The following is a 7,826-nucleotide window of genomic DNA, read 5'->3' as shown; positions in this document are numbered from 1 at the left end:
TGCTGTTTCGACGCCGACGACGAAAGAAGGCTTCGTCGCGCTCTTTGTGGTGATATTGCGCGTTTCCGTGAGAAATCAAGCGCGCGCGATCGCGAACACGCGGCCGCAACCCCGCCGATTAGTGTGTGGGGACGACGACAACGACAACGACGGACATTGTGTGTACGTTAAGGAAACTATACGAAACGAAAAAAAAAACGCGACAAAATATTGTCGATTGTGGTGAGGAAGTGAAGAAAGGAGCGCGAGCGCGCACGTGAAAGTGCGCAAATTTGACGTCCGTTTGCGAAGGGGCGGTTACTTCGTAAGTGTCTGCTATTTTTGGAGAGAATATATTGGAATAATACAAGTGAATCGTTTGTTTTCGGTTCTTAAATTCGCAACAAAAAAGAAGGAAGAACAATTAATGTGATTGTGTGTGCAGCAGCCAAACACAAACAGAAGCAAAAGACTTGTTCGAGTCAAGTGCGCGTGCGAACAGGTTCTTTTTTCGTGCTTCTTTTTTTGGACGGAATTAAAAGTTTGTTTTGGCTGGCTTGAGAGAGCTGGTTTGTTTGGTTTGGATGGACCGGTGTTGATGTTGTGGAATTTTTGGGGAAAAATGTTGACGTCAAAACGAGGCGTGGAACTGCTGAACTGTGTGTGCTTGTCTGTGTGTGAAGGGCCTGAAGAATGGCGAAAACAAAACGATGGTTATAATGATGATGATGATGATGATGAGGAGGAAGAACAACCTGTTGATGTGAGAAGTGGATGGTTTTTGATTTGATGCGATTTTGGAAAGTTTGAATGAAAAAGAAGAACCCGAGTTTTAAATTAGGAAGGAAGAAACAAATAATCCAATGTGTATTATCGATTGGTAAAAAAAACGAAACAAAAAAAATAATCCGTAAACACAGCTGCAATACATATAAATTGATTAAATGAAAATATTATGTTAAAACAGCTAACATGTATAAAACATATTTGAAATATACCGTTGGCGTGGATTTTGTGCGATTGATCTAAATGCATTTCAAATAGGTTTATTATAGTGCCATATGTCTCTTTTGTTTGAACATTTATTGTAAAAATTTCGGAAGTAAACTATACTCCAGACAAACAGTTAATTCAATTTAACCTTATTAATCGTCGTACCACGTTTCAACCGATTTTCATGGGCTGGTGATAACTTATAAATATTACACATATAATATTAAAATCGAGCTCAATTTATGTTTGGAAGAATATTGAATTTTTTTTTTCAATAATTTACCTTTATCATTAATAATATTTTGCTTAATAGAATTCTAACACGGCATTAAGTGTTAGAATTCTATGAAAAAATATCTAGACCTTAGAAAATATTGTCCAGAAATTGTCATGTCAGCAATTAAAATTACATGAAAATTGTAACAATCTGTCCTTTTTTCCTGTGTTTTACTAATGTAATAACCCTTGGCCTTTTATTAGTGTTGTAATAGATTTCAGACTGTAATTACAACATTTACACGAGGGGCTGGTCATGCCAATTAAAAAAATATTAAAATAATTAAAAGTCCTATTTCTTAAATTTTAAACCAAAATATCAATGAATTCAAAAAAATCATCGTGTCTGAGGTATTTTTGATATCTAATTTGGAAAATAAACTTTGTACAAAGTATTCAAACTAGTTAGTATTTTTTTCAATAAAACTACAATTTTCAGTGGTACAGTTTTTGCAGACAAAAAAAATTGAATTAAATTTGCATTGAATTTATGAAAAGTACTCAAAATTTTCTCAAAACGAGATTTTTTTTTTACAAAAAATAATTTAATTTTGTGTTTGATTGATCGAATATCGAAAATGTTTCTTCCTTCCTAATTTAAAATTCAAACCCCTGGAAAATACTAATAAAATTGGCAAGATTCCATTTTTTTTAATTCCTGAAATTTTATGTTTCTGCATGATTAGGATTTTTGTTTTGTAAGTTTAGTGAATTTTCACGATTTTGCGGACAGCGCGAAATTCATGAAATTTTAGGATTTCCGTGAAATCCCGTGAAATTTATCAAATCAATTGTTTGAAACAACAACATAATAAATATTTGATCCATAAAGACCATTGAAATAAATTTTATTGATTTTCATTTGAAGAATTTTTAGCAAAACATACATTAACATAGAGATATATTTTTTTCAATTCTCAAAATGTTCACAATAAACTTTTTTTTTATAGAAAAAGTACACAGTTTTGTGTTTTTGTCAAATGATCGCGATTTTTCATAGACATCGACAGTGATAGCATTTTTTTAAATATACTTGCAAATTTCACACACTTAAGTTTTTTTTTAGAAAATGTACCGTAAAACGGGGTGACTTTGAAAGGTTTGAGATTTTTCCACTAATTAAAAACGTACGGAATGGTAAAGAATCATACTGACCGTGGTAGAGAAGTGTTCAAAGTACTTTTCATAAAATTTTGACAGGTTTAAAAAGTTAATTAAATATAATTAAGAAAATTTTGATTATTGGATTATTTTAATCTTCTCAAAGTGTCATGATTTGTAAATCATAAATATTATGAGTTTTTGAATCATAAATCAAAAGAAATCTCCTTATTTATAAGCATTTTCAGTGAAACAAATTTCATATAAAGTGTGAAATTTTTTATTCGTCCTTTGAATTCAGTTTAAAATGTAATATTAATCGATAATTTTATAAACAAAACAAGATTTAACGAATTTCAGGCAAAGTTCTGACTTTTTAACAATTTTACCTAAAATTTTTATGTATATTGTTAAAAAACTTAGTTAACTAAATATTAACATTAATGTTTTTCTTAAAAACTATATTGGCAACCTCAGTGATGGTAAGTTTGAAGTAAAAATAAAGTTTGAATACCTTAAATCTGATTATAACAGAAAAAAACCATCAAAGTCAACCCGGAATTAAAATTAGGAATTTTTTAAGTAACTATTTTTTTAAACGCTAATTAAAAACTTTTTTTTTAAATAGTGCGTGTACTTTGTGTGGCCTACCCCAGTACATGTTTTAAAAATTATAATCTTCAGAAAAAAACCTTACCAGTTGGATAATATTTCAAAACTAAATTTGAATCCCATCAATGTCACCCCAGTTTACGGTACTTAAATTTGATATTTTGGGAATATCAATGAAAATTCATTTCAACTGATACAAATGTTGCAAAATCTACTGATTTATGATTATTTTTCTAAAAAAGCGCAATACTGTGAAAAATTTGGGTAACTTCCAATAAATCTGCTACAAATCTTGACATGAATTAAAAATTCTCAGCATCTGTTTACACAGTGCAAAAACTTCAAATTTGAGATTTTTTTTCACGAAAATTAGCTGTTTCGGGTTTGTTTTTGTATTTTCATAATTTATGCTTTTGATATCAATATCTATGAATAATTTCCGATCATTAAATACCTGTATTAAAAAAAAACATTAATTTTTTGTTTTTTTTTAATGCGAAGTTTTTTTTTGTGAATTTTGGGTGTTTTTCTAATGAACAGTATTATTTGACAGCGCTTGGTGGTCTGAAATTTCTAGTAAGTGACTACGTTTTCTATAAATGGCCCGGAATTTAATTTTCAATTGAAAAAGACTGCCTTTTTTATGCTTAAAAATTGTTACTTATATTTTAAAAACCTGAGAAATCCATTGAGAATAGTATAGTTGTCTATCCAATTTTTTTATTCTATGCGGAAGCCGCAGTTTTTCATCCTAAAATTTAAGGTAAATTTACAAAAGGACGTAACATTGGGCGATTTTCAGAGACAAAACGTACACGGTGAATAAATTATTAAACTTGTTATTACGGTTAGTGAATTTTCACGATTTTGCGGACAGCGCGAAATTCATGTAATTTTAGGATTTTCGTGAAATTTATCAATTTTATTAAATCAATTCTTTCAAAAAAAAAAAAACAACATAATAAATATTTGATCCATAAAGACCATTGAAATAAATTTTATTGATTTTCATTTGAAGAATTTTTAGCAAAGCATACATTGACATAAAATTGTGATGACATTTTCTGAGAAGTAAATGCTGTGAATATTTTTTAAATCATGTTAACAAAAATCACTCATAGTAAAAACACGGAAGATCAATTATTTGGTTCCAGTTATTTATTCTCTTACCGAAAGTTTTAATTTGTGCTTTTTTAACCAAACTTGTTAAAATTGATTGAATAAGTATACTGTGATAAATGTCTTAATGATCGCGCAGTTTTTTTTAAGTTGAATAAATTTGTTTTTAGAAATCAATTAAAAGCAATTCAAAGATTCATGCAAAAGAAAGATTCAGCATAACAGTCTATTCCCTGAGAACATAGGAGCAAGCAATAAGAATATAAAATGTGAAAGGTGAAAATATTGAGAAATAGATTACTTTTTAGAGGATCAATAATAGTTTATCAGTTATTTATTTAGTAATATTTTCATTGGCTCTACAAAAAATGACTACTTTTTTTTATTTTGAAGGTATAATTTTAAAAGAAATTTAAATATGTTCAAGCTTTATTTTATTCATGATAAAATTAATAATATTTTTTATCTTTAAAATCATCTTTTAAAAACATTTCTGATTTTTTTCTGAGTCCTGTTTAATTGTGGTGATGGTTTTCATAGAAGATAAAAAAAACACTTTTTTTGGATTTTGAATAAATTATTAAAGATTTCGCTACAGATTAAATTAAATTGATTTCATCTTTAGTTTTTGAAAAATGAGATGAAAACCATAAACATATTTTTACTGGGCAAAAGTCGCAGAATGAAAACTCACTTTGATATGGAATTCAATAAATCAGTGAAAACTTTTAGCTTTATAAGTCGAATATTAAAAAAAAAACAGTTCAATAAATGAGAAAACACGTGCCATACATTTTGTTTAAAAATATACCACAAACCAGTCCACAAACCACGTGGAAACTTTTTTGAAAATTAGGAAAAGTAGTTTTTTGTGTCACTTTCAAATTAAATGATTTTTTAAAGTTGTTTCTTCCGTTTTAGTATAAAATATTCAGAGTTATTTCAATATTTTTCACGCTCCGTGAAATTTCCGTGAAATTTAATGTTTTGAAAATAAGATCCCCGTGAAATTTGTAATTTTTCAATGTGAAAAATCACTAAGCCTATTTATTATTAAACTACTTTCACGAATTTTCTTGATCTTTTTATGATGGAACAATATTTTACGAACGATATAACAACAAGCGTTTATGAAACAAATAAATAAATAAATATTGTACCTGTACTTTAAAGCATTTTCAACAGACCACAAACATGCTCCAACCAAACACACAACAGCATCAAAAACACTGCTCCCAACTTCACACCATGTTTGTCTAATTAACAACCTTCCAAAGTCAACACACGTCAAAGTGTTGCTTTATTGTAAAAGCTTCTTTTATTTTCGTCGATGTTTTTTCTGCCTTTTCACTTTCTACCGATCCAATCTAATGGCTTTTATTGTTTCTACTAATTCGATACATTTTCTTTCCCTTTCGTTTACAGCGCAGTTTACTAAAACCCAGCCCGCGCCGTGTACTGTACATGTTCGATACACTACTGAAAAGGTGCTGAACCCCTTTTGCTCTACGGTTTGTAAGCAAAACATTGCCGATCGCGAAAAAAAAAACATAAATAACAACAACAGAAAAAACACGGCTAAACAACGACCGCGGGAGGTGAAATTTGATTACCACCCCCCGAACCCATAGAGTGCATCGCCAACAACGGTTGCAATTTGAAGAAAAATAAAGTGGAAAAACACAGCTTGTGAAAAGAGAGTTGTAAGAGAAGAAGATTGGGGAGGAAAACAAAAGGAACAAACACACACTAGCTAAGAGAGAGAGGAGAGAAAATAGAGTTTTGATGAATAGAGGGTGACTATTTGCCACTTTTCCTCTCGTTTTGTGCGGAGATTTTCGCGCGCTGGTGTTTGTGTGTATTTGTGTAAACGAGCAATCCAAACCGTTGAAAATGGTGAAAATTTAAATGTGATTGCCCTTTTTTGCCGCAAGAAGCGAAGTGGAGAAGAAAAGTTGCAGAAACGAATTAAATGTGATGATCAACTTCGCAGACACGTGTTTGGAATGTGAAAAGAAGATGCTGCCCGAAGAGCGATCAACTGCACGAGGGGAAAATTTAATCGAAATTTAAAACTTGCAAAAGTTGGCAGCTAAACAGTGTTGTGAAGGAGAATTCGAAAATAATACGAAGCGAAATCGCGAAAACAACAAAAAAAAAAATCAATGCAAAGAGCACCCTATTAATAGGGTCGTTAGTAGTGATTTGAGCGCCCAAACAGGCTACGAACCCGCATCGTCGTCGTCGCACTTTTAAGGGAAAGGTGCGTGTGCGCAACACACGAATGTTGGCGATTATTGGTGCCTAATCTGGTGGTCTCAGCAGCGCAGGTGGCAATGTAGTTGCGAAAGGTTTGTACAAATTTAGCCCTCGTTGGGGTTGTTTGTTTTAGGTGTAATTAATTGGACGTTGTGGCATGGGCCGGGCCGGCCGAAAGCAATCAAAATTGTTTGTTTTTGCGTGCGTGCGAAAATTTTGAGCAGGGGGCTAATTAGCGGGCAGGTTGCCATGCCACCCACCCCCGTAATGGGAAATTGATAATGCGTTTGGGCTGAGGGCTCAATATGGGATTAATTATGGCTTTATGTTTGATTGGTGGATGAGGAAAGAACTCGTTAAAAATAGTAAAAGTTGCAAGATTGTAATTAATGGTTTCAACTATAGGGTAACGTCCTGTTATTGAATTGAATTTTACTTAAATATTGACGGAATATGTTTTCAAACAACCTCTGATAAGAACATTTATTTCCCGGAAAACGGGAAAAATATTTTTAAAAACCCGGGATTTTTTTTAAACAATGATAGAATTTGCTCTATTTTAATAATAGAATTTGCTCTATTTTAATAATTGGTGATAAAATAGACTTTAATCCAAACAAGGACGACAATTTTAAAATATCTTAATCTATACTAAAATCTATTATTTTTTGAGTTTAGGATTCAAAATTAACTACCATTTTTAATCCAATGTGATTAACATTTTAAAATTCTTTTAAAAATATATTTCTTTATATATTTTTTAAATGACTTGACTAGAAAAGATTGAAAAATTTCTATGAAAATGTCTAAAAAACAAGAAACGACAACAAATAAAATGATAACAGTCAATGTTAAAATTTTTGATAAGATTGAATTTATTGTTTTATATTTAAAATATTTATTTCATAGATACAGGAGATTTTAGAGAAATAAATTTAAAAATCATTGTTACAATTGTTTTGGTCTGTTTCTGTTTTAACAGAAGTCATTCAAAATATTATGCAAAAAAGGCGTGCCGGTCTGTGATGAAAAATATTTTATTTCGTTTTTTTTTCAAATTTAAAATTACATATAAACGTAAATGAGCAATTCTCTGAGATTTCGGATATTCGATTGAAATTTTTTTGGTGCTTTTGGTATGCCCAAAGAAGCCATTTTGCATCATTAGTTTGTCCATATAATTTTCCATACACATTTGGCAGCTGGCCAGACAAAAATTATATACGAAAATTCTAAAATCTGTATCTTTTTAAGGAATTTTTGATCGATTTGGTGTCTTTGACAAAATTGTAGGTATGGATAAGGACTACACTGAAAAAATAATGATACACGATAAAGAAATTGGTGACTTTTAATTTCACTTTTGTCACTAAAACTTGATTTGCAAAAAAAAACACTGTTTTTGATTTTTTATTTTCTGATATGTTTTAGGGAACAATTTTTCAACCTCATTTTTCGATGTAAAATCGAATTTGCAATCAAAAAGT

The 7,826-nt window shown here is 30.4% G+C and overlaps 1 protein-coding gene across 1 annotated transcript in view; it reads left to right on the top strand.

The window, feature by feature from the left end:
- LOC6030990 (probable serine/threonine-protein kinase dyrk2) overlaps positions 1 to 7,826 on the top strand; it is a 179,610-nt gene continuing 171,784 nt past the window's right edge. Inside the window, exons 1-2 of the mRNA XM_038259562.1 lie at positions 1 to 304; positions 5,506 to 6,431. The gene's annotated coding sequence lies outside the window, so the exon portion shown is untranslated. The remainder of the gene's footprint in view (positions 305 to 5,505; positions 6,432 to 7,826) is intronic.

This window comes from Culex quinquefasciatus, chromosome 3, assembly GCF_015732765.1.
Source record: "Culex quinquefasciatus strain JHB chromosome 3, VPISU_Cqui_1.0_pri_paternal, whole genome shotgun sequence".
In the NCBI taxonomy this organism is placed as follows: Eukaryota; Metazoa; Arthropoda; class Insecta; order Diptera; family Culicidae; genus Culex; species Culex quinquefasciatus.
This window is presented reverse-complemented; position numbering and strand designations above follow the sequence as displayed.